This window comes from Lynx canadensis, chromosome C2, assembly GCF_007474595.2.
Source record: "Lynx canadensis isolate LIC74 chromosome C2, mLynCan4.pri.v2, whole genome shotgun sequence".
NCBI classification, from domain to species: Eukaryota; Metazoa; Chordata; class Mammalia; order Carnivora; family Felidae; genus Lynx; species Lynx canadensis.
The window spans coordinates 79,469,134-79,495,427 of NC_044311.2; the positions used below are offsets into that span (position 1 = coordinate 79,469,134).

Genomic DNA, 26,294 nt, shown 5'->3' on the forward strand with positions numbered 1-26,294 from the left:
GATATCTATATTTGATCTTGGGCTGGGGAGGGTAGCAGGTCAAACAAAGGCAACAGTGCAAGCTAAGAGTTTAGACTGAATAAAGCAAAGGATGTGGGGGCGCCTGGGTGTCTCAGTCAGTTAAGCGTCCGACTTCGGCTCAGGTCACGATCTCGCGGTCTGTAAGTTCGAGCCCCGTGTCGGGCTCTGTGCTGATAGCTCACAGCCTGGAGCCTGTTTCAGATTCTGTGTCTCCCTCTCTCTGACCCTCCCCCGTTCACGCTCTGTCTCTCTCTGTCTCAAAAATAAGTAAACATTAAAAAAAAAAAAAAGCAAAGGATGTGTGCTGAGTGGCAGTAGGAAGGAGTTCATGGTGAGAATAGAAGGTTGAGTCCGAGTTATTGAGAAACCTGGGATACTAGGTAAAGCACTTGGACTTACTCTCTTGCCGTTGGGAAGCCGCTGACGATATTAGTACAAAGTACCCGGAGCAGAAGCCTCACCTCCTCCTACCACTGGCTCTCAGGTAGATATCGGTGATGCCTTTTGAGTGAACGAATGCTCCAGGCAAGTTGTTTACACAAGTTGGGCCAGGTGTAGGCTCCTGTGGTCCCAGGAGAGCCTGGCAGTCCGCGTGTGGACTCGAGACTACACGGCAGCTTGCCGCATGCATCCTGTCTCCACGTCGCACAAGAGATGCTGCTCAGTGGTATTGCCTACATTGCGGAGGGAAGCTGATGTCTTAAGCACCTTGAAGGAGAGTGGGAGTCTTAGACTGCCCTCCGCATTAATGCTCTTGCATTTCAAACTTCTTAAAAATCGCCTGTCCCTCCAGCAGTTTGCCGACAAGCTTCCTGCATCGTGACCATGACCGCAGCGGCTCTTGGGGAGCCGCTTGCTGGTCTGTGTGGTCATGCCGCCACGTGCCGCCCTGTAGAGTTCTGGGGGCCCTTTGACGTTCAGATCAGTCCTCCTTCCTTCTTTCAGGATGAGCTTCGGGGGCTGGGAGGGAAAGCTCGGGATGGAACCGACCAAAGACGTGTGCGAGACACTACCTGGGTAGTGCCTCTCCACGGTTTCATTTCTGAAACCCTTTGGAGGAGAGAAATGGGGTGTAGATGTGTGGGATGGCCCTGGGGCCCTCATATTATGGTCCAGAGAGGGAAAGTGATTTGTGCAGGGGCACACAGCGAGCTAGCCACAGGACAGCTCAGCACCTTTATAGAAGGGTTTTGATTGCACTCTGCTGCTGGGGAGAGTGGGTAGTGACACAGGCTCAGGAGCCAAGGGCCTACACTGGGCTATAGGCTCAGCTACTTACTATATTATGGACCCTTAACTTCCTTGTTTGTAAAATGGGTGTCATGGTCATATCTGACTTTAAGCATTTATTTATTTATTTATTTATTTATTTATTAACATTTATTTTATTTTTGAGACAGAGAGAGAGAGAGCATGAACAGGGGAGGGTCAGAGAAAGAGGGAGACACAGAATCTGAAACAGGCTTCAGGCTCTGAGCTGTCAGCACAGAGCCCGACACGGGGCTCGAACCCACAGACCGCGAGATCGTGACCTGAGCCGAAGTCGGATGCTTAACCGACTGAGCCACCCAGGCGCCCCTGACTTTAAGCATTTTTAAAGACGGGGCATGTGGGGGGCACCTGGGTGGCTCAGTCAGTTGTGTCCAGCTTTGGCTAGGTCATGATCCCGAGGTTTGTGGGTTTGAGCTCCACATCGGGCTCTGTGCTGACGTCAGCTCAGAGCCTAGCGCCTGCTTCGGATTCTGTGTCTCCCTCTCTCTCTGCCCCTCCCCTGCTCATGCTCTGTCTGTCTGTCTGTCTCCCTCAAAAATAAGTAAATGTTAAAAATTATTTAAAAAGATGGGGCACATGAAAAGATTTATTGACGACAAAGAATACGGTAGTATTTCTTCTTATGATGTGGATGTTTCTGCACTGGAAGTTGGTGGGACCAACTGTAGAGAAAGAATGGGGCAATAAAGACTCTGTTGACCACACTCCAGTCACAGAACACTCTCAAGTGATCTACTTCCCCATTGGACAGTAAAGAGATTTTTCACTCCGATTTGGAGGCACAGAATAAGGGGGGGAAACATGGCCAACTCTTGGGGTTGGGAAGAATTGGGGGTACATTCTTGACTGGAGCCAGGGATTCATGTAGCAATATAATGGGAGATGTGTCTGGAAAGATGGGTTGGGGGCCCATCCTGGAAATCCCGAATGCTGGCCTTGGGGCAACTGGATGTTATTTTTTTGTGAAACTCAGATTACTGGTTGGGATCAGATGGGAGTGCTGGGATGACGCAGGGGTTAAGCTGGTAGCAGCTTCAGGATGTGCAGGGAGCTCGGGACAAAACTCAGGCCACAGACAGGGAATCATGCATTTGGAGCATGGGATGGGATGATTCCCAAGTTATGGGTACATTGAAGTTATTTTCTGCAGTAGTTCAACTTGTTACTTGAAATTATAAAAATGATAAAGTTTGATATAGGTTCACAGCTGAGAACTTTGACAGAGTTTCATACTCATTAACTTCCTCGGCTCTATATAGCATTAAGGGCAAGTAGAAAGCGGGATTGTTCTCATCCCCATTTTACAGTTAAGGAAATTGAGGCTCAGATACAGATGGGATTTTTCAAGCCCGTTCACTGGTCGGTATGGAAGCCGGAAGCTGGGATGCCAAGTCTAACACTTCCTCCTGTGCCAATGACCTGGGTCATTTGTTTTCCCAAGCTTGCTTTCTCCACCCTGACTGTCTTGGTTGACTTTCTTGAAAGCCTGAAATGGCCTTGGGTTTCAGAGTTTCCTGAGACAAGCTGTAAAATTTTTCAGAGATGAGCTGTGGGGCATTTGGGACATAAGTATTTTCCTCCCTCTGGCTCTTTATTGCTGTCCTGTTGTTTGCTCCGTTTGAAAATGTCCATGAGGGTGTGGAGCCCTGGTCACTTCTGGAGCATCTTCTTTGCTCTGGACACAGCAGTGCCTCTTTTCCATCTGGGAACTTAGATAAATTTATAGATGAGAGGATCACAACACAGTATTTATTGCAACATTCTAGCAAGCAACTTATTATGCATATTAGTTCTCATAAAAGCCTTATTAGATAGACAACCATATTGTTTCCTGTTTTAAAGATGAGAAAACTGAGATGGATAACTTGCTTGCCGAGAACACAGGTCTTCAATAGATTATAATCCAAGTTTTCTTAAAAAAAAATTTTTTTTGTTAATGTTTGTTTATTTTTGAGAGAGAGAGAGACAGAGCATGAGCAGGGGAGGGCAGAGAGAGAGGGAGACACAGGATCTGAAGCGGGCTCCAGGCTCCGAGCTGTCAGCACAGAGCCCGACGCGGGGCTCGAACTCACGGACTGTGAGATCATGACCTGAGCTGAAGTCGGATGCCTAACCGACTGAGCCACCCAGGCTCCCCTTCTTTTTTAATTTTTTTTAATGTTTATTTATTTTTGAGAGAGATAGAGCACTACTGGGGGAAGGGCAGAGAGAGAAGGAGACACAGAATTGGAAGCAGGCTCCAGGCTCTGAGCTGTCAGCACAGAGCCCCACGCGGGGCTTGAACCCACAAACGGTGAGATCATGACCTGAGCCGAAGGCGGACGCTTACCTGACCAAGCCACCCAGGCGCCCCTATAATCCAAGTTTTCTGATTTGAGAACTCTTCCTGCTACCCTGTGTATTCCCTGTCTCACTGATAGAATTACAGAGCTGCTTAATTAAGGAGGTAGAGCTCGTGTTGGAGGCTACCACCGTCAGAGCTGCGAGGTACTGTGAAGAGCTCAGAAGGCTGCTGGTGTTCAAGCTGTGCTTTCCTGCGTCACACAGCACTACCAGACTCCAGAAGTGGGGTTGTGGTTGGGGTGCTTGGTGGGGCATCACAAGAGGGGAGAAGAGCAGGGGGAGCCCTGGAGCCCGGCCTCACCAGCTCTGTTGTTACCTACTTTCCAAGTAAGCATCTGCAGAGCATTTTGTTTAAAGGAAAAATGGTGGCCGGGAAAAAGAGTTTGAAAACTACTGTGCTAGCCCAGTGCATGCATTCACCAAAGCTGAGAGACAGAGTGGCTTTGTACAGGTCACACTATGAGGGGTTCTGGGGTTCCCCCCGCCTTTTTCAAGGAAGCATTCTGCCTACCTCTTCCTTTGGGCCTTTGGGCTCCTGGCTTCAGGTTCAGGGTCCTGCAGGCTCGGAGAAGGGGCAGAAGCTTCAGGCTGCCCCATGCACATGATCTTTGACCTGCGTCCTTCATCTTGGCTGGGTCTCCTCTTCAGACCTTGGGAACCTCACTGAGGTTAGTTCCATTTTTGTGAAGAGTAGAGTGGAAATGACAGCTAGTATTGTGTTACTTCCCTGGCCCAGCCTTCAAAGACTTTGTCTAACTGAACACATGTAAGTATGGAGGGTTCATTGTGTGCACAGTGCTGAGAACACAGGCGAGGCTCCTGACTCCAAGGACCTTCTGGGGAGACAGAAGCAGATAAGAAACACTGTCAGCTGTTTTTGTAGAGAGTTTTATTTGTTATATATATGACTGTCCTCTGTGATAGTTATATGAGGATGGTTTCATCTTGTAGAAATGGGATAGGGAGAGTCTGGACAATAGGAAAGAAAGTTAGAAATTGACGAGCGCATTCTGGAGTTGCAAGGGGTTGAGTCTGTACTGGGAGTTAGTTAATCCTGGCCTCTTCCACTTACTATCTCTGGGTCTTGCCCAGTTTCCTTTTTCTTTAAGCCTCTATCTTCTCATCTGTATAATAGGTGAGACTGCCTGGCTCACAGGGCAGCTGATATGACCAGATGGCCTAATATATGTAGCCTGCTTAGTATAATGCTCAGCACAGAGTAAACACTCATTACATTATAGTTGTTTTGTTGTTATTATTATTGGCCGGTGAGGAGTGAAGGAGACCGTATATATTTTTATTTTTATTTCTTTTCATTTTTTAAGTTTATTCATTTATTTGAGAGAGACAGAGGCAGAGCGAGTGGAGAAGGGGCAGAGAGATGGAGGGAGAGAGAGAGAATCCCAAGCAAGCTCCTTGCTGTCAGCATAGAGCCAGACACGGGGCTCGAACTCAGGAAACCGTGAGATCATGACCTGAGCTGAAACCAAGAGTCGGACGCTTAACTGACTGAGCCACCCAGCTGCCCCCAAAGAGACCATTTTCAAAAACCTGATCCATGGTGTGCTCAGAGCTTTGCTTCTCAAAAAACCAGTCTGCATTCAGAAATAGAACCCAACCTAATCACCTTAGGCTACGATATCTTGCTGAGTCACCTCTTTTCGTCTCCACCCATCTGCCCACCTCTCCCACTAGTGGCCTACACATTGCTGGTCACTGGACAAAGCTCTTCATGGCTTGGCCTCACATCCTTCCTTTTGCCTGGAATGTCCTTTGTCACTGCGCCCGTCTCACCCTCTTTGGATACCTAGCCTGGAAGTCTGTGCCTCCCATTGAGGATACCCTCCTGAAGTCTGAACTTATGGAGTAGGCCACCCCTCGTTCCACATTGGGTCTCATAGCCCTTTGCTGCACCGTCCCTGGGGATTCAGGCACACACTCTTAATAGGTATGCACACACCTCTGTGATAAATTTATTTAGTGCCTGTCTCCAATGTGAAGCACAAGGAAGGAGATGATAAGGTGCAAACCAGGAAATAATCATCACTGAGCTGTGTGCTCATCAGCCTTGGGCATGGATTTCTGGGGCAGATCTGGCCCTTCCCATGCACGACGTTGATGACTTGGACCTTTGCAGACACTGAGGAGCATCCTGATGACCAGCGTGTTGGCAGGGGCCTGAAGGACAGCAGACCAGTGGCTGTGCTCTCCGAGCTTCCCGGGTCCCTTCCGCCCCCACGTGACCTGCAGCGGGAGCTCTGGTACGCAGGCACACCTCTCCGTTGCCTGGGCTGCACGCATTCCAGGTTGAGCCTCTGTGAGATGTGTTCGGATGTTTAATGGTTTGCTGATTTCCATCTTTTTGGTGTCTGCAGCTTGAAATACCCTGTGTCCTTGATTAATTCATGCTTGGGAGCCTCCTCAGTGCTCTCTGGTAAATAGCTCGTTCCTGTACGTTTATTTCCCTGTGGGCTTATTGCAGAGGGACTGGAGCCTGTATTTCTAACACCTTCTCCAAGGAGAACGTCGTAGGTCATGTTTCCGGAACTGAGACTCTCGGAGGGTCTCCCAGACATCCCTCTCTCCATTACCTCCTTTCGGGCCGGCATTCGCTTGTAGCTAAAAAAGGAGCACTGTCTTGAGAGTCCTGTTGGCACATGCGACTTGGCGGCTGAAAATCTGACAGTTGATGCTGAGGTTCAGCTACCAGTGAGAAGCACACAGACAGAAACCTGTAGAACATCAAATCATTTCCCTTTCGTTCCCAGAGCCTTAATGTTTCTTTGTCTCGAGGATGACCTCACTGCTTTTTTGTATTTGTAATGGAATGCACAGTCATTTACAAGTAATCACACAATAATCCCTTACACTTTTGGAACGCCTTCCCGTTTTCCAGAGGGTTTTAAGTCGCATTATCTCATTTGATCCTCGTAACTGCTCTGGGAGGAGGCAGAAGGGCTATTTTAATCTCTAATTTTCAGGTGTAGAAACTGAGGCTTAGGAAAGTTAAAGTTGGCCAGGGGTCATACAGTTAGTACTTAGCAGAGTTGGAACTGTTAGTCGTCTAACTTCTAAACCAGCGTTCCTCTAATTACTTACTGTTGGTGTGACTTTAGGAATATACTTCGCCTCTCTGAGCCTCAGTTTTCCTGTCACGTAATTGGGTACAATACTCCCAGTGGAGTTGCCAGTAGGGATTAAATGAGACTGTCTGGGAAAGCATTTATCAACTAGTAAAGCATGTTGCTAATGTGAGGCATCATTGCTGCATGTGCCCTGACTCCAAGCCGTGCCATCAGAACTGCAGCACAAAAGAACATTTTTTCCCCCGATTTGTAAAGACGATGAAGTCCAGAATGGTGCCGGGGTAGTTAGTCAGGGATCACGAGCTCCCAGCCCTGCGATCAGCAAGCTGGCACTGCTATCCTGCCTGCAGGCTGCTTGGTTATTATTCTGAGAGCGTTTGAGTTGGCAAGGCCCTTTTTTCCTGCAGAGCTCTCTCTTAATGTTCCTTGGAACAGCCATGTATCCTGGAGACAATGCTAGGTCTGGCAGGACAGGAGACCAGGAATGGGGAGCCGGGAATGGGATCCACAGCCCTGAGCTCTGTCCACAAAGGGTGGGAATGTGGCCGAAGAAATGGTCTCGAAGATGTCTCTCCTCTCATTTCTCAGGGACTGGGATTTCACGGGGCACGTCTTGTGAGTCCACAAGGCCAGGGGTCCATGTGCAGAATGGATTGCTTAGCAATAGTACTTCCTGGAAAAGCCTGAAAAGGATGGATTTCAAGGTGGCACCAGATACATTAGGAGCGAGCAGGGTGATATGGTCAGGAAACGGCCGGAGTGACTCAGGGTTGAGATCTTGGGCAGCTTTGTTTCTGTATCTGGATTCATCTACAAAAATTCCAAGCCAATGGAACAGACATCGGTTGTTCATATGGTTCGAAGAGGCAGAATGAGGCACGGGAAAGCCAGGAGCCGGACTTGGTTTCCATATAAGGAAGAACTTTCTGTTGGAAAGATGGAATTTGCAGCTGTAAGAGATGATGGTCGCCACCTCACTGGAGATGTCATGGACACCATGGGGGGGGGTGGCATTTATAATCAGGCGGGACATCGGGCTTAGTGGTCTTCTCTCCTCTCAAGATCCCAGAGCCAGTGGTTCGCAGTGGTCAAGAGGAAGAGAGGCACACATATGTTAAGGAATGAGGGGCCCTTTTGTGAATATGGAAGCTGGTCTCCAAGTGCTATTTTTGCAAAATGGAGGGTAGACACAGACTATTTGTTCTTGGTTTTCATACCTACCCCTGTAGTCTGCTTACTCCCCGGTTTCCAGAGTTCCCAGGCCATCTGTGGGTAGCTATTTTCCATGGAATGTCTTTTCCCTCTGCTTGTGTGTTCCTGCTGGAATATCGGAAGGGACTCTGAGCTCCTGACAGGATGACAGTCTTTCTACAGAACCACAAGTCACAGGGCTCCATGTCCAGTCTTCTCAGTTACAAACGAGGATCATCCTTTTACCCTCCTCAGACTGCCTCTGGGACCTCTGGGGAGGACCGCAGTGGCCGGAATTCTGTGCTGAGTTATGGTTCTGGCATGTGCCGGAAGGTTCTCTGATCCTGTTTCCCTACCTCATTTAATAATCACTTATATTTGTGTTCATTTATTAAACACGCAATAAATGAGAAATGCTTGCTGCTTTTCATGTATTTATGGCATGTTCGCCAAAAGATAAAACAAGTAATCAGAATAAGTGTGCTGTGACTCTTTGGATACACCAAGTAGAAGCTGCTTTTAGCACACGTAGTTGGACAGTTTTGTGATATTGACCCAGTTTGTAGATGAAAGAATATAAACCCCAAGAGAACTGATTTTTCCAAAATCTTAAGGAGTGGGCTGACCTGGGCTTAGGGCTTGGGTGCCTTGGCCCTCTGAGTAGTGCTGTTCATTGCTTGAAGACTCCCCCGGGGATGAGAACTAGCAGCCTCATGGTTCAGGCCAGGAGGTGGGTGGTGATTCTGAAAAATTGGTACATGGCACGCAGAAAGCCTTTGCAGCCAACAGTAGAACAGGATCCCTGTAAGAAACAGAACCACTGGGATGAGCAGACCCCTCCTCCCTGTCACCGCCATTTTCCCCTGCACCCCATCTCTCTCTCTCCTTTCTCTTCTGCTAATTCAGTCTGGAGTCCTTTTTAGACCAGATCCGTTCCTGACTGACTTTACTGGTTCAATTTAGTTCTCAAACACTTCTCAGGACCTTCTGATGGGAAGTAATCATACCAATTAAATTGGGCATTCAGCCCTCCTTCCCCCTCAACGGTGTTCTTCTGAAAGTCTGGTTTTATTCTGGGTTTCTGTGCCTGGTTTCTGTCCTACGAGTAACTCATGCGAAACTACGTTCCCAGGAGGATTCTTGGCCCAAAGGGAGTCCGGGAATTGGGGCCAAGGGTGGGGATTATTTTAGGGCTCATCTGCCATCAGAAGACTTGTGGATTGGATTCTTGGTGACCGCTTAGGGTACATCTCCCCCAGATACCACCCTCCTCCTCTGAATGAATAGATTGACTCCATAAATGTCAGTGCCTTCTAGATGGCCCCATTCCTCAGGTGAACTTAAAGTCTTGCAAACCAGTCACTTCCTTGTTTGGACTGGGAGACTTTTTCCTGTAACAGTCAGCCTGTGCAGATTGAGACTCTCCTTCTTTTGGGGTTAATCATCTACTCCGATTAAGGAATTCTGTCATAAGTGGGGGCATGTTCTTCAAGTGCCAGAGGAGAGAAGGGTGAGTTTTCTGACATCCTCTAGCCTGCTTCTCCATATATGGAAATGTTTACCCACCACACTGATCTATTGGAAGAGGAGGAGGTGACTCAGGGTTTAGGAGAAGCAGGATTTGAATTCTTGTTTCCAGAAACAAAGTCGCCCCCTTCCCCCCTCCCCCCCGCCGTCCCCTCCATTCCTTTGCCCCTTGTACTGGAAGCTGAGGAGAGAATGTTTCAGTGCTGTTCCCCTCGGGCCTTGGGACCACCTCCTTGCAGTGGGACTCAGGGTGTGTGAGAGGGAGTGAGGGCCAGCGGAGGGCCAGCTGCCTGTGGGGCCCGACTCACGTGAGTACATCCTTATTGACAGAGCGAATGGCCTTTCTGCTCGCAGACCTGGGGCTTGCAGGGTGATGGGACATGTTGCTGGGAGCGCTGGCCACTTTAATTTGGGGTGTGGACAGCTGCTTTCCCAGGGGAGCTCTTCTTTCCGTGGGATTTGGAGGCGGACTCTGCCCGAGGGAAAATTGTATTTGTATGTGAAAAAAATATGAGAGATATTTCCTCCCACCTGAGGCCTAGCCAGAGTTGGGTAGGAAGGTAATTTGGGAGTGTTGTCGTCTGTCTGTCTGCTAGGGTTAGAGCAACAAGCCCGAAGGACGTTCGTGGACACTTGGGGAGGGGTAGTCTTAGCTTGAAAAGCAGAGTTATGGTTGGCCTTAAGGGCATAAAAATGTGGCCATATATGCAGCATTTGCATGGCATCCACGGTCTGGAATAAATACCCAGTGCGCAGGACGTTGTGTGGGTTGGAAGGAGTCTTAGAGATGATTCGGCTTGTCGGCCTCCTTTTGCAGCAGGACGGTGGGCAGTGCAGGGCCTGGGAGCTAAGCTAACTCACCCTGCGGGTACAGGGCTGATTAGGTGGGATTAGAACCCCTGGGTTCCTGGCTCTGGATCGTTCTTCCTTCCGCTACAGTTCAGCTGCCCCTGCAGGCAGAGGTGGAGAAGAGCGTGCCCATTTTGCAGATGAGGAAATGGGGACTCTGGATGCCAGAGTTGCCTCCACTTACTGATCTGATTGGTGAGACTGAGAAGTAGCACCTAACTGCCCCAGTTCAGACCTCTTTCTGTCAGGTTACATGGGCTTTTGTTGTTTGTAAAATTTTCTCCCCCCCCCCCCCTTTTTTGCTTTCTACTTATTCTGCTTTCGGTCATGTGAATGTTACTTGAATGTGGGCTGCTGCCTTCTGACCTGCTTTGGCTTCTAGATCTTTTTCTTTCCTGATTTCCTAGAAGGGAGTGATAGCTTGTCCAAAATGCAGAACCGGGGAACAGAGACCCCTACTTCAGTTTCTCCCAGAGGGTAGAAGTTATGCACAGACCTTGGAAGAGACTGAGCAGGGAGGGCTTTCTTGCTTAGCTGTCAGAATGCTGCAGCGTAATTCCCATCGAAAGGTGAGCTTGACTCTGAATGGATTTTATACACAGGCACAGACACATATTATAGACAGACACACACACACAGACACACACACTCATAGGCATATACATAGGTGCACATACATATAGACACACACACAGGCATACACATGGTTACACATACACATAGACGCACACTGTAGACCCACCCACACACACACACACACACACACACACACACACACACACACACACACACACACACATCCTTGCCTTGATACAGCTTTAAAGAGAGACTTAGAAGGCACCACCCTCTCTTAACCGCCCGCCAGATGTTACACGGCCATGAGTAGTTCTTTGCAGTCAGTTTGGGTTCTGGTGAACCTGGGGGCACTTTTCTTCAATTCAGGGAAGACGCTGGAGATGTGTCTCGGGGAAGCACTTTCACGCCGGTGGCATTAGGCGGCGGATCCTAATAGCTCAGGGGAGTGCTCGGAGACCCAAGTCTGTCCAGTGTTGAAGGGAGGCCAAGCAGTTCCCTAAGCCGCTCTAGAATGCCAGGGAGGCAGGACCCCAGGACCCTGCGCACAGCCTGTCTCCTACTCCATGATGGTAGCTGGCATGCGTATAGCCCTGCTCGCCGGGTGGGAGGCAAGAAGGCTTGGGATTGAGGCAACAGGGCTTGGGGTCCCCCCCATACCTGCTATGGTGGTGACAGACAAGGGCACCAAGAGGTTAGGGTTGGTGGTGCAGGTGTATGGGCTGTTACTGTTCGGAAGGAGAACTGCCATGAATTGATTGCTTTCTGAATGCCAGGCATTGGGTTAAGCACTTGACCTAAATCATTGAGTCACTATTATCCCTACCCATGAGTAGGTGCTGTTTTTGTTTTTAACTTTATTTTTAATTTTGGTAAAGTACACATTTACTAACCATTTTAAATGTACAGCTAACCATTTTAAATGTACAGCTCCGGGGTGTTAAATGCAGCCACCTGTCCGGCAACCCGTCTCCAGAACTCCTTTCATTCTGCAAAACTGAGCCTCTGGACCTACTAAACACTAACTTCCCATTCCCCTTCCCCTCGGCTCTGACAATTGTCCTTCTGCCCTCTGTCTCCATGAATTTCTAGGCACCTCGCATTAAGTGGGATCCTACAGTATCGATTCTGTTGTGGCAGCCTTATTTCACTTAGCATAATGTCTGCAAGGTTCATCTGTGTTGTCGCACGTGACAGAATTACATACATACACACCGCATTTTGTTGACCCACTTAGGTACTGTGTTTTACTTTCTTTTTATGGAGGAAGAGCCTGGGGGGTTGAGTTGCCCAAAGTCACGCAGTCGGTAGTGGAGCTGGGATCTGAACCCAGGTTGTGTGACTTCAGAGTGCGTGTGGTCAGGGGGAAGTGGATATTTGATTTTAGTTGGCAAGAGTGTGACAAACTAGGGTGGTTCTTAACTGGCTAGTGATACCTCTTCACACCTTGCTGTGACATTTCAGTAACCGAGTGTTCCAAAGGACTGTACATGGGTATTTCCTTGCATTTTCTATCGGTCTCTGTGAAGCTTAGAGCCAAATGTGAAGCCCACCTCTGGCAAATGGTATGAGACGTATGACTCTTCTCTTTTTTTTAATTTTTTAAATGCTTGTTTATTTATTAAAACAATTTTTTAGTGTTTATTATTGAGAGACAGAGAGAGACAGAGTGCGAACAGGGGAGGGGCAGAGAGAGAGAAGACAGAGAATCCAAAGCAGGCTCCAGGCTCTGAGTGGTCAGCACAGAGTCCGACATGGGGCTAGAACTTACGAACTGCGAGATCATGACCTAAGCTGAAGTGGGACACTTAATTGACTGAGCCACCCGGGCACCCCAAGACTCTTCTTTTTTGTAATCCTTGTCCTTTTCCTTCACCTTATTTTCCATCTCACTCCCCAGTTTTCTCACCATAAAAAAATCACGAATTACATGCATTTCTGTTAGGTACTTCAGAGCAGATCCTTTAGGGAACGAGACAGAGTATATAAATCAGTTACATGCTATCAGGCATTTTTGTTATTACGATGTCTAAGGAATAGCTAGTCTGCACAGCAGTGGACAGAGACTGCAGTTGTGATTTTCTGACCTGGCTCTGTTGCTGACCCAGTGTTTCACTTGGGTGATACTGCTCCTTTCTGATCTCAGTTTTCCCACCTGTAAGATGGGACCGCCGTTGACAACAGGGAACATTCTGTCTGTGCTGAGCCCACACGGGGCATTCTACATGATCAATCTCCTTCTATCCTCCCAGCCCTCCTATAGCCGGGTGATGTTAACCCCATTTTACCTGAGAAAAGTGAGGTCTAGAGAAATGGGAACACTTTCCTAAACTCCTACAGCTCCTGAGTAGCAAGATTACTGATCGTCATCTGACTCCAGAGCCCAGGACTTTATCCACAGTGCTGGGCGACTTGCCCTTAGCCATCGGTAAGGTTTCTGTCACTGGTGGTATGTATTCATCTAATTTTATTAAATGTTTATTGGATTCCCACCTATGTGCTTCAAACTGTTCTGGGCACTGATCCAGCCCTGGGTTTAGAGTGACGGAAAAGACACATGGAACAATGATTCCTTGGACCTTTACATTCTAGTTAGGCGTGTGTGGAGAAGGCAGATAATAAATGAACCTGTAAATAGAAGGGAATGATAAGTAACACTTGGGAGGATTCACACAGGGCACTAAGATGGTGAGTGAATGGAGGAAGTGATCTGGGAGGTGATGTTTAAGCTGAGGTCTGAATGACAAGGAGTCAGCTGTGCAAAAGTCAGGAGGAAGAGCCATGCAGAGGGCGCGGTCAATGCCAAGGCCATGGAACGGGAATGAGTTTGTGCTTGAGGAATGAAAAGGGCCCAGAATGCTAGGAGGTAGTGGGCGGCCGAGGAAGAAACATGCCAGGAGGGCAGGGAAAGCGCTGCTGGGTGTAAGTAAGCTAGAGCAGGGGCTTGACCTGAATCTAGGGGTGATGGGGAGCATCATTCAGCTCGCTGTCAGGGGGATGGATTGCAGGGAGTGGGGCAAGGGTGGAACAAGGGGGTCAGGAGGAGACTCTTGCTGTCAGTAGGCGAGAGGTGGTGGTAACTTTGACTAGGGTGGTGGAAATGGAGCCAGAGACAAGTGACTTGGCTCACGACATGTTTTGGAGGGATTGTCTACGGGACGTCAAGGGCAGTTTCCTTCAGAGTAGTGTCAAGGTCAATGGGCAGGAATCTGGGAGACCCTGATGGAGGTGAAAATGTGCAATGCGGGAGGTGGGGGGTGCAGAGACTTGCAGCTGATTCAGACTAAGGAATCTGTGTGCTCCCTGCTTTGGTTTCTAACCTTGAACTTCTGGCCAGGGAACAGAGGGCAGGGGCTTCCTGCCTCTGACGTCCTGGCTGAGAGCTGCTGGAACGCCCCAAAATAAGCCCTGCAGAACATGCCGCTTCCTTTGCTCTCCTTGGGTATTTGTATAAAGCATTCTTTCCCACCAAGAATACGGAACATTCAGAGTGATGCTGACTTTGTGGGCCGTATTTAACATATTGTTTTCCCTTGATGGGTCGTCCAGATTCTTGCCTCTTGCAGATTCCCTGCTAGGAGCCTTCAGCCACCCTATTAGATGGGAATGGAAGGCTTGGGGTGGGGGGGTGGGGCATGGAAGAGCTGGGGCTTCAAGGCCCCACCTTGGCTTGAGGACCGTGGTCCAAGCCTACCTCCCAAACCTCCTCTTTCGTTAATGTTTGATTTCACACTTGCCGGTCCTCGCTTCCCCCTCTGTGGTTCCTTTAAATGGGATGGGCTTTCCTGTAAATCCCCCATGTTTCAGTGGCGTGGAGGAACTGGTCTCAGAGAAGTTCGATGATTGGCCAGTGTGAGGTTGTGTCTGAGTCAGGCTGGGAATCTAAGATTCCTGACCGAGCCTGTGCTCTGGCCACCGGGCCAAAGTGACTCCACATGAGACCTCATGCCCTGGGTGTCTCATGGCAGTCCTATACTGCACTAGGCATGAGCCCGGAGATGCTCAGAGATAGTATTCTGAATCACCTGAAATTCACTTCTGGGCGTCTTCACATGCTCCTCTTTGAATAGTTTGCCGTCTGTATTAACATTTTTTTTTTTTTTAAACTCTAGCATTATCTCTTAAAAGCAGTGTTTTGTTTTTGCTCATTTGAATTTCTTTTAAAATCTCTTTCATATTGCCCATTCATTTAGTCAACAAACATTTATTGAGTTCTTACTGTATGCCAGGCATTGTGCTAGGTGCTGGGGACTGATTCAAAGATAATTTGGAGGCGTATGGAAGGGGAGTGGATAATTACAGCACAGTGAGAGAAGTGCTATAATAGAGGGATATGTAAAGAGCTAGAAATAGCACTATGAATAACATCTCTGAACAAATTGCCTTCTTTTTTCCTTTTGGATTATTCCCTTATGTATATTGCCCAAAGTGGGATTACTGGGTCATTTAAAAGATGAAAACAATTTGGCACAAAAGGATGTAATGACTTGCCTGGGGGAATACAGATCAATTTTCAACGGGGGCGGGGGCGGGGGGGATTGTTGACAACTCCAGTTTTAGATACTTTACCGGGAGGATTGTGCCGTTTTTATACCACCTCTGTCATCATGGTGGCTTTCAGGGGGAGTACCTATTCTAAACATGTCAGGCTGCATGTAGAAACACATATCCTTCTATTTAATTTCACAAATTAGTTGTTAATTCTCACAAGAACTCATAGATATATGAGTAGGATGGTTCCTTCCATTTTACAAATGAAGAAATTTAACTTCTCTAAAAGGAAGGGACTCGCTCAGGGTTCCATTGTTAATTCTTGTAGAATCCAGAAATCAAGTGTAGATTGATTCTATGACTCCTGTCCTGCTCTCTGTACTCCGTTCACCACGTCGGGTGCTTGTGCCCCAGCTAGGGCTTGGGAGTCATTTGATGAGCTGTAGGGATTCTTCTCAAGGAGGGCAGAATGTACTAGAAGAGGTGTAGAAGTTCAGACCTCCAGAGGGGCCAGTGTTCCTGTGTATATTGATCAGAAGGGACCTGAAGGCCCGTTACTCTTTACCCCGGCCCAGATCCTGGAAGGTGAATGTATGGTGGCCTTAGCACGATAGCACAGGACCCCAAGTAGAGCTGGAAGCATCCACTGTTCTGCTTGGAAACATTGTTTTCCTAGTATGTTCAGCTGTGTGTCCCTGACTGTAAATTTCTTTATTTTGCCATTTAGAAGTAAGAACTCGTGCCCTTGGTCCCTGGCCCATCATCGTCAGACAGCCATGTCTGTCGGCTGTGAGGCTTTGGCTCGCTCATCCCTAAGACACCCATGTTCTCTGCCATTTTCCAGACATACCCTGCTTTTTCTCACCTTCATGCTTTATCTCATGCTGTTCTCCTAGCCTGAGGGGCCCTCCTCTGTCTTCATCCAGAGACCTCCTGTTCCTCTTAAACACTTCTGCCTGGATGGCTACCTTCTGACTGAGGTGACCTGTGATCACCATCTACTCTCCACCGTTCACACTGCCCCATACTAGAAAGGATCTCTCTGTTCTCTCTTCTGCTAGCTCGCATCACAATGGGCTGTGGGGCAATAGAGTATATAGCTCTATGGTGATTCTGAGCATTCAAATCTTGGCTGTGGCACTTCTAGCTGTGTGATCCGCCAGGTCAGTTAACCTGCTTGAGCCCGAGGTTCCATATCCGTCAAATGGGTTTAAGAAATCACATCGAGTCACAGGGTTACTCATGAGGATTTGTATCACCTGTCCTTCTTCCGTGGTACTCACCATCTCCTACTTGGTTTATGTTTTATCCCTCCTTCTAGACCAGGAGCTCCTTTTTGGGCAGGAAGCGAAAAACATCTTGCCTGTGCCTTTAACAAATGGGACCTGCTGCAAAGGCTCCTTTAAGGGAAAGGTTCCATAGGACCTAACTGGTGACGTCAGTGCAGGCTCCTTACTGGTTGGAGGCCCTGGTCACATGGTACCAGGCCTGGACGGAAGAGCTCCGTGATAGGGAGCTTTGGGCACACACAGGGTGTGCTGGATAGGCCTCTGGCTTCTGCTTAGTTAACAGGAAAGAGGCTGGAGCCCGTGTTTGGCCCGTGTTCTGGTTCATCAGGTTGGGTAGTGCTGGCATTTCCCTGAAGGCAGAGTGGAAATCCTGCCTGGAACAGGAGACATGGTGTCTTTTCTGGGTCTTTCATGGTTGGGAGTTCCAGACTAGAGGGAAAGGTCCACAGACGTGTGGGTTGGGGCACCTCTGAGAGCCACCCACTTCTCTGACTTCTCTGTGGGTGGGGCCATGGAGAAGGGGTCCATTGGGAGGAGGAAGCTGTCCTTCAGACCCTCCCACCCTCCCTGTGCTTGGAGGCTCAACGGAAGAGCGTTCAGTTCTTAAAGGGGTAGCTCTGCTATTTAACTTTCTCCTGCGTCATGTCCCGGGACGCAGTACCCATGAGTGTCAAGATCCAAGTGCTTTAGCCTGGCACATAAGGTCCTTCATGTCTTGGCTGCAACATTCCTTTGCAGCCTCGTCTCCCACCGCATCCCTCCGTGTGCTCTGCCACTGGCCTCAGCAGATTAGTCACTTTCCCTAAGAACAGCCTGAACGCCTCCTTACGGCACTTAGCACGTCTTGTTCCCTGGGCCTATTTTCCCCCTCCTCATTGGTGGAAATCCTGTTGGGTGTGCAGGCTCGGTTCAGAAGTCATCATCCACGGAGCTCTTCCAGACCCTCAAAACAACGTCGCGTGGACTTGTGCTTTGCACACTTTTCAGTGTTTTCGAGTGTGTGCCCGCCCGGTGAGCCTGTGAGCTCTTTGAGAGCGCCAGGCAGGCCTGACTCAGCACCTGCAGCTGTTGGGTCCATACACGGTGCCTCATTAAGGACAGGAGGTGCTAGCAAGTGTCTGTTTTGAGCACCTGCGAATGCAGGACACATGACATCGTGTCAGCTAACAGTTGTGCCGGAGGGGTGTTCAGAAGCTCATTCTTGGGTTACCCGCGGTGTGTTTGATCGTGAGCCCAGCCATTGGAATTCTCTTTGTGACTGGCCTGCCGTCAGCTCACCGCTGACCTTTCTCAGGCCTGCTTCCCACATACCCAGCGATGTCTGCTCCGTGCCAGGGCTCTGAGCTTTTTATTTCACTGAAGAGCATAGAGGAAGGTGGAAGTCAGGAAGGATTCTGCTTCTCATGTGAACATATTTGATTTTGAAAGTTCCGGCTTTGTTTTGTATCCCAGAGTTCCTTAAACTGTGAAAATACTGGAGGAATTTTTTTAGGATATTTCTGCCTCTAGCGGAATAGCTGCCCATCGTACAGTTGTAACTGCAAGGTAGTAAGATCTGGGTTGTGGGGCTTGATTTTGAAGACTTGGGTTCAAGTCTTGGCTTTACCATTATCAGCCCCAGAACCTTGCGGGGGGGGGGGTTGCCTGACTTCTCTGACCCTCAGTTTCCTCAGTGGGCAATTGGGAAATTGTTCTTACGGGGCTGGTGGGAAGTTTAAATGAGGTTTTGGACATTAAATTGGGATTTTTGTTACTTTTTGATTCGTACATTGGATTTGAAAGCCTTTTTTAAGTTATGATTTTTCTTATTTGGTTATAGTCGACATACAATGTTACATTAGATTCAGGTGTGCATCATTGTGATTCAACATCTTTATATGTTATACCATACTTACCGAAAATGTAGCTACCATCAGTCACCATATGTCGCTATTATAGCGTAATTAACTATATCCCCTACACTCTGTCTTTTATTCTCCGACTTATTCATTTCATAACTGGAAGCCCGCACTTCTGCTCTCTTTTACCCACTGTTACCCCTCCCTCCGCCTCCTCCCCTCTGACAACTATCAGTTTGTTCTCTGTTTTTAGGCTTTATTGAAGGATTTATTTACATATTAAATGTTTATTTATTTTGAGAGACAGGAGAGAACGCATGTGTGCACGGTGAGCAGGGGAGGGGCAGAGAGAAGGGGAGAGAGAATCAAGTTTCACACTCAGCATAGAGCCAGATGTGGGGCTCCATTTCATGTCTGTGAGATCATGACCTGAGCCCAAATCAGTGCTTAACTGGCCACTCTTATCGGAGGCCATTTTAAAATAGGACTTCCAAAAAGTTTGCTTTTGAAGGAAATTGCTTGGATGCGGAAGTTGTCACACACTTGTCTTATCTTAGTTTTTGAATGACAAATGAACATCTAACACACTTACGGAACGTACATAGCCGGTGAGGCTCTGTTACAGTCCAAATAAGTTAGAACCACAGAATCTTAAGTTTTGAGAAATCATAGAAACCTTAGAAGACGAGGGGCTGACCGTTCATGCCTGCTGCGTGTGGGCTCTGTGCCGTGCGTGCTGGAATTGGAATCCCAGGGCACGATCACATAGATCCCGATGGGTAGGTGGTGTTATCCCTGTTTTGCAGACAGGGAAGCTTGAGCTCAGGGAGGTTAAATAATTGACACAAATCCTGTATCAACGCATTCAGCTTCATCTTGCACTCATGGTGGCTTCTAGAAATCCTTTCCCTTTACGGACACGATGAGGCCTGCCTTTGCTTTGTGGATCCTTTACCCTCTCACAGCAGGAGCAGCCCCTGGTTTTAGGCCAGGTACAGCAGTGCAGATCAGCAGTGTCGATGTCCCATCACTTGTTTAATTAATCTGGAAGAGTGTCTTTCCTTTTTCTGCCAAGAATCTGCTCGTTTTGAGCTCCTTTGACTACTCATTCATCAGCCTTTCCTTGTTCTCCCCTTTGGAGACGGATTTGCCACTGCCCATCTCTGGTTTTGAGGTCAGGGGTGTATTTAAAGAGGACTTCGTCTTTCCTTTTAAAAAATTACAGGTGGAAAGTACAATTCGTTGAGTATTTCCCATCACATCCTCCATATATGGGGTGGTGAGAAGAGGCAGCAGTGTGGGGGACCAGGAGTGCTGGCTATCATCCTGGGTCTGTCACTGATCAGGCAGGGGACTTTGAGCCAAGCCCTCCTTTCTCTGTCAGGGCCTCAGCATCTTCACCTGTAAAGAGCTGAGGGCATTACGAGATGACTCCTAAGATTTTAAAATTCTGCATGTTTTGTGGTGTCAGAACCATCAATTTCTGCTGAGCTGCATAATCCTGCAGCTGTTTCTCTGATACTTTTCAATCTTTAGATTTAATCTATTCAACAATGTATAATTTTTTAAAGGGAAGCTTTTATAGACACTTCTGAAATATCAGGGTGGGGGGGAGATAAATGGATGTTAAAAAATAGAAAACAACCAATTAAATAGTATATAGCATGTAATTCTCCTTGGAAACTTACCACGAAATTGAGGAACACTTTAACAACTGGTAATTTAAATTGCATTTGAACTCTGCTAATGGTTTGTTTGCATGGGAACTTCAATCATTTCACAGTGGTTCTTTAGCAAAGCTGCTTGTTCTCTTTATGGAAAAGAAGAAAAAAATATTGACAGAGAAGAGGACTAGGGAAAAGGAGACCACTGTCATTTGTGTGGGGAGGGAAGCTGTCAGGAGTGGGGAGATGGCCCCAAGGGCCAAGGCGGAGAGCCTCTCCTTCCGGTTTAGAAATCTGGGAAGTCTGGTTGCCCTCTGCTGCGGTTGTAGAAACCGTTCTGACTTAGTATCTCCCTTTGCGAGAAGCTTCGGTTTCCTGGGGCTTGGGTGGGGGAGTGATGTCTGTCTTGTGTTTTCCATGAGACTGGACTGTCCATGGGTCCAGGGTGTGCCTCTGCATATGCTCCGTTCCTCAGCAAGTATGAAATGATGGCCTTTCTCATTTCAGTGGAATGGCATCGAGAATTCTGATGTCTTTGAAGACTGCTAGGTCTCAGGAAACTCATTGCTTTGCTGGGCTTATCTTGATTATGTGCCCTTTCCCCGACTTAATTTCTTTCTGCCGTCGGGCTATACTGAGAGCTTCTAGCAGGTGTCCTAGCAAGCTTCTAGAGACTTGGATGTGGCAGTCCTGGTTTTGCCCCAAAGCTGATTGTGTGACCAAGGGCAAGTCCCTCTGCCCAGTGAGTTTTGGTGTCCTCCTCTGTCCAAGTGGCTTAAATTGGGTCCATGGAGCAAGTCCTGGACTGGAGCCCTGGATTGTCTGCCACTAACTGTGGTTCCTAGAGTAGCCACCTCCCGACTCTGGCCCCAGCTTCTCCTGCTGTCAGTTGGAACAGTGGAGGTGGGTCATTTTTAAGGTCCCTCCTCACTTTGAGCTTATCTGAATGTTTGAGGACTGAATGAGATAATATACACAAATGAATTTCATGGATGGTTAAATAATGTGTAAAATGTCAACAATGAAAATGCAAGTAGTGGCTTTTCTAGAATGTGGATTCTACCTGCGTGTACAAAGCATGTATTTTGTAACAGCCTACTGCCTTGGAATATTTGTCTGTGGGAACATGTATCATATAGTCCTTAGCAAAATAGTGATAGGTCTTCATGAAATAAAACCTGTAATGAGGACTTACTTGGAGTGTCAAGATTGTCCAGCTCTCTCCTGCTCACTGGCTGTCATTTTTCAGACAAGGAAATTCAGGTTCAGAGGGGTCACTCAGTCCCGTACTTAGACATTTGTCTCCAAACTCCTGTATCTTTTCTATTTTTATTTGTTCAGATTTTGCTCTTAATTTTTTCTTGGCTTCAGTGTGAATATCTGGGGCACCTGGGTGGTTCAGTCAGGTAAGCATCCAACTCTTGGTTTCGGCTCAGGTCACGATCTCACGGTTCGTGGGTCTGAGCCCAGCATCAGGCTCCACACTGACAATGTGGAACCTGCTTGGATTCTCTCTCCCTCCTTTTCTCTCTGCTCCTCTCTCTCTCTCTCTCTCTCTCTCTCTCTCTCTCTCTTTCCCTCTCTCTCTCTTTCTTTCTCAAAATAAATAAATAAGTAAATTTTAAAATTGAAAAAAAAAAACTGTGAATATCTAACTATAGATATCTTTCCTCTCTGAGATTATGATGAAGCTGTTTTCTCAGGAGGGCTGGGGTCCCTGCAATCCCTTTTCAGTGTTACTGAGACAAATTAGTGCAATAGAAATGCCAGGAGCTGACTGGGGGGCTTAGCAAGTGTAGAGGGAAGCCGCCGCATTTTTGGGCGTCAGCTGGCATCATTCCTAGCTAGTATGGCTAGCCAGTGAGTTCATAAAACCGAAAAGTTCTAAAGCTGGTAAGATACTAGAGATTTGTAGGCAACCTGTTCTCCCTTTTTCCACAGGTGGGGACCTTGAGGCTCAGAAATAGAACTGAAGACAGAAGCCAGTCGCCTGCTTCTCATCTGAGGACTTTTCTCATTGTTCTACTGGGCACTCATCAGAGGGAAGCTATTTTTCCACAATTGGTGAGTCCTACAGAGAAGGGAAGACATTCTTCTTTTATAATCAATGTTCACGTTTTAATGAGTTTAAAAAATCCAGGCTTTCCTTTTAAAGCATGGGCACTGATAGCTGGGATAGAATAAGAACTAGAGAAGAACCAAACTATTTTCTTTTTATCTTGAGTTGATTTCATTGGCAATGGACAAAACAGGACAATGCTAATAAAATGTGTGACAAAGCAGAGGCAGGGCAGGACTTAGCTCTTGGAAGGAGGCATGAAGAGAAATTGGAAGAAAATTTGGAGTGATGATGATTTCGGGTTGCCAATAAGTGTATTGCTTCCTTCTTTCTCCTTTGGCATGGAGGGAAGCATTCTTGAAATGGAAAGACCAAAAAGAAAATATCAATGAACAGTGTTATGGGCATTTGCAAGGAAAGAAAAGTTGTATTATTGACTGATTTTTGTTTACCCCTGTGCAAGCTGCTGCTGCTTCTGCGATCTCATTTTATTTTCACAAAAACCCTTTGAGGTAAGGGATGCTAAATTTGCTCAGACAAAGGGTGTGAACCTTTGTCTTAGAGGGCCTGCTAGAGCTCCAGTGGGATGTGAGTCAGAATCCTGTTCCACACTCAGGTGAAGGGCAAACAGGTAAGGGAAAGTTTCCCTTGTGTTTTGGAATACTTCTGAGTTCAGTGGGTAGGACAGAACATCATGTTCTAGAAGGTAGGAGTGGTGAAAAGAATAATGGTGTGGGCTCCCCTGGGCTGTGCAGAGATCTGAGGAAAACAACTGGAGAATTCTGGGAAAAGCGTCCATGTAGAACCTGAGATCTGTGGTCTCCATCCCAAGGACCAATCCCTATGTGCCCTGAGCCCTGGCTGTATTCCAAGCAATAAGCCTTGCCGTGTTTATGGTCTAGTTGTCCAAAACAGAGCAGATGCCATAGTGATTGGTCAAACCTAACTTTATTTAAAAGTGTAACTGAGTTTATAGTTACATTTTGTCACCTTTTCTTAATCAACTGCACCTCAAAAGAACAACTGACCTCTGTGCCAATAGATCTGCGTAAGATAAAGGGCTGGCATCCAGTCTTTTGACTCTTAAAATCCTTCAGCTTGTTAAAATTTCACACCTGATCTTGAATGTTTTGTCCCAAGCCTGCATTTTATGCATCAATTGTGAAATCTTTGTTACCTGCTCTACTTCCTGAGTTGTTTCAGTGTTTGAAATTAATTGTGATTAATATGAAGAGGTTTACTTGGATTAAAAACAAACCAACCCACCCAGTGTGTAATGACAGAATGGGAGAGAATTCCTAAACAGGAGGAATCCGGAAGACATTCGCAAGTGATTGTTGTCCATTCTAAAATGCCAGTGCAGCCTTGGACCGCATTAAATAGGGTATGTCCTCTAGAACACGGTGGGTGGGGGATCCTGCTGGTAACTGGCAAGTCCAGAGGCAAGGTGGGCTTTGGGGCTAGTCTGAACAGGACTCAGCTCTGTTTCCTATAGCGCTCCTCGCTCTGCCTTCTCTGTGTTGGCTTCCACCTTGGATGTTTCCCCCCGCGGTCAAGAGATGGCTGTGTGCCTCATCCTGGGCCCTATGCCTCCTATGCCCATTGTGGGGAGAGAGCCTTGTCTGCCATGTCCCCATGTCCCTGGGTTACTGCATGTTCCTGCACAGTCACTGAAGCCAAGACGATGAGACTGTGCTAAGTGCCACGTGCACTGGGCCCTCCTCTGGAACGGAGTCTGGAGATGGTCCCACCCAAATCCCATGGCAGCTGCACAGTGGAGAAGAGTGGTCACTCAAAGAATATCTGGGGGCTGCTTGGAGGTGGCGAGAGGACTAACACGATTTGGGTGACCGCGAACTTCCTTTCTACCCTCCCGTCAGAGCTCCCCTAGGTTGTCAGCTGGTCATCTTTGCTTCATCCTCTGAGAGGGATCTTAGCCAGCTGGACTGTCTACACAAGAACGCTGTGAGGCCCGGAAATGATGTCCCACCAGGAACTGTTACAGGAATGAGAGACTCCACTGGAGAGGGCAGAGGGCACACGTGATGATGGCCTTTAAGAATATAAAAGTCGGTCGGAAGAGGGGTGGCATCGCTTGTTCACAAGTGCATCTCGAGTTTGGTGGGATCTCTAGCCCATAATAGGTGCACAGTGCATTTTCATGGCTAGAAAGAATGAATCCAAAGGTGGCGAGTGTCCCTTTCTCCAAGGGCATTCCATTACACACTGGCCATTCGCTGTTGGAGGGTTTTAGGAAATCTAGAGCAGATGAGGCTGGCTACATGGCTTTCTGGGAACAAAACAAGTGCCTGGCAGAATGAGTCTTTCGGGACCAGTAGGGCTTAAGAAGTTTGTGAGTGCATAAAAAGACAGTACATGCAGCAGAATGGGGTTTTGGAAGATCTGCCAGTTATTAGATGTGCACCCCCAGAAAAACGACATCGCCCCTGCCTTCATTTCCCTGATCTGGGAATTAGGAATGATAATCATTGCTCTGCCTGCCTCTCGTGTTTGCTTGGAGCAGATGGGTTGAGAGATGCCAACCTGTTTTGCAGACTGCGAAGCGTGGTCCATACATGATAGATTATTATGGTGGAATGACTCATCTTGAATAGAAAGAAAAATAAGACCGTGTGATGTGCAGTCCCCCAGCACCAAGCCTGCTATGTAGTATATGCCCAGTGTATGTTCTTCCTCCCAACCCTACAGCCCCACCATCCCCAGGATTGGATGGGCGCTAATCTGCCCTCAGTCTTGGAAGCTGGCTTCATGGTAACGGTTGAAGTTGAAATGCAGTTGTGTACTATTATTACTTTTCATATTTGATTTTGCCCTAGGTAGCAGGAAGTGAAAGGAGGTGGACTTGAGAGACATGGAGAAGTCTTCATGCTTGAGAAATCTTGAAGCTACAGTCTAGCTGTTAGGCTCTTGCTCTGTTTGATTAGATAATCACACCTCTGTCTAGGCGTGACCGGCCCAGTGGGAGTCCGGAAGGAAATTATTTTCCTCTGTTGATACTAGTGTACAATTGTTGACGGTAGCCAAAGGCTTTCATTTTTAATATTTCCTTTTTGGTCCTTAGAAGGATCAGGTATTAGTCTATGCCGGAAACAAAGCAACAGTCACTTCCGCCAGAGGTGAATGTCTTGGCTCCCTACAATTACTCGGTCAGGTGGTTTCTGGGCACGTGTGACCGTCTGCTGAGCCAGCTTTCATTGCTTTTTATGTTATTGCTTCCAAAATACAAAAAGACTTGCTAGGTCTGAGCAGGAACCCATGCAGCCACCTGGGGCTGTGGCTGTTCTATAACCTAGGGATGTGTTGTAGGAGATGTTTGCTGTCCATAAAAATAAAAGGTAGGGCTCTCTCTGCCTCTTTTGTTTCCTTCCTCCTAATTCCATATTCTTCTACTTCATGAGCTCAGCACAGTGGAGATACCTTCTGTTCTATGTTGGACAGGGCCCTAGGGGGGTCAGAGGAATTCTCAGGTTCTCCTACACGGATTCCTGTCTGGTGGAAGATGTCTGATGTCTCATGCATAGGGAACCCATAAGGCCTTTGTAGATTGCTGCTGAATATCTACCCCTCCTTCACAGAGTGTGTGCTTGTTCTCTGCCCTAATCCATTGTTATTCTGGAAGTTAGTAAACTTCAGGGTCTTAAGGACACCACAGTGAATTAGGCACAGTCCCTGATCTTGGAGAGAAAGACCTATGCATAAGAAATACCACATTAGAAAGAAAGGTGTTATTTACAGCACACATTTACTAATCACCAGATCCGTTTATGGCTACATAGTAGGTGCTTGGGAAGTGGAGGTCCTTTATAGCCTCAGTTCTCATGGGGCTTGTGTAAAAGGTTGGGAGCGTGGAAAGAATCGGGAAGGTCGAAGAAAGCTCCCAGGAGGAGGCGATCTGATCTCAAAACCAAGGCCAGACTACTGGCAGGGTGGGCCTGTGGACATCATTTGGTCCCTAGGGCTGGGCAGGTTCTGAGGGTAGAAGTAACTGACAGCAGAATATGGCTGGGCAGGTAAAGAGTCTGTCATATTCCATGTGTGGTTCAGACTCCAGTTTATTTTCCACTCACTTG

At 47.6% G+C, this 26,294-nt stretch overlaps 1 protein-coding gene across 5 annotated transcripts in view; it reads left to right on the forward strand.

Annotated features, from left to right (window-relative positions):
* Positions 1–26,294, forward strand: part of LOC115523314 (LIM domain containing preferred translocation partner in lipoma) — a 679,286-nt gene that overhangs the window by 47,663 nt on the left and 605,329 nt on the right. For 3 of the 5 annotated variants that reach the window (XM_032594731.1, XM_030329251.1, XM_032594730.1), the window contains exon 2: positions 22,086–22,208. The gene's annotated coding sequence lies outside the window, so the exon portion shown is untranslated. Of the gene's footprint in view, positions 1–9,529; positions 9,749–17,644; positions 18,188–22,085; positions 22,209–26,294 lie in introns of those variants that run through there. The other 2 variants (XM_032594728.1, XM_032594729.1) reach the window with 2 other exon arrangements.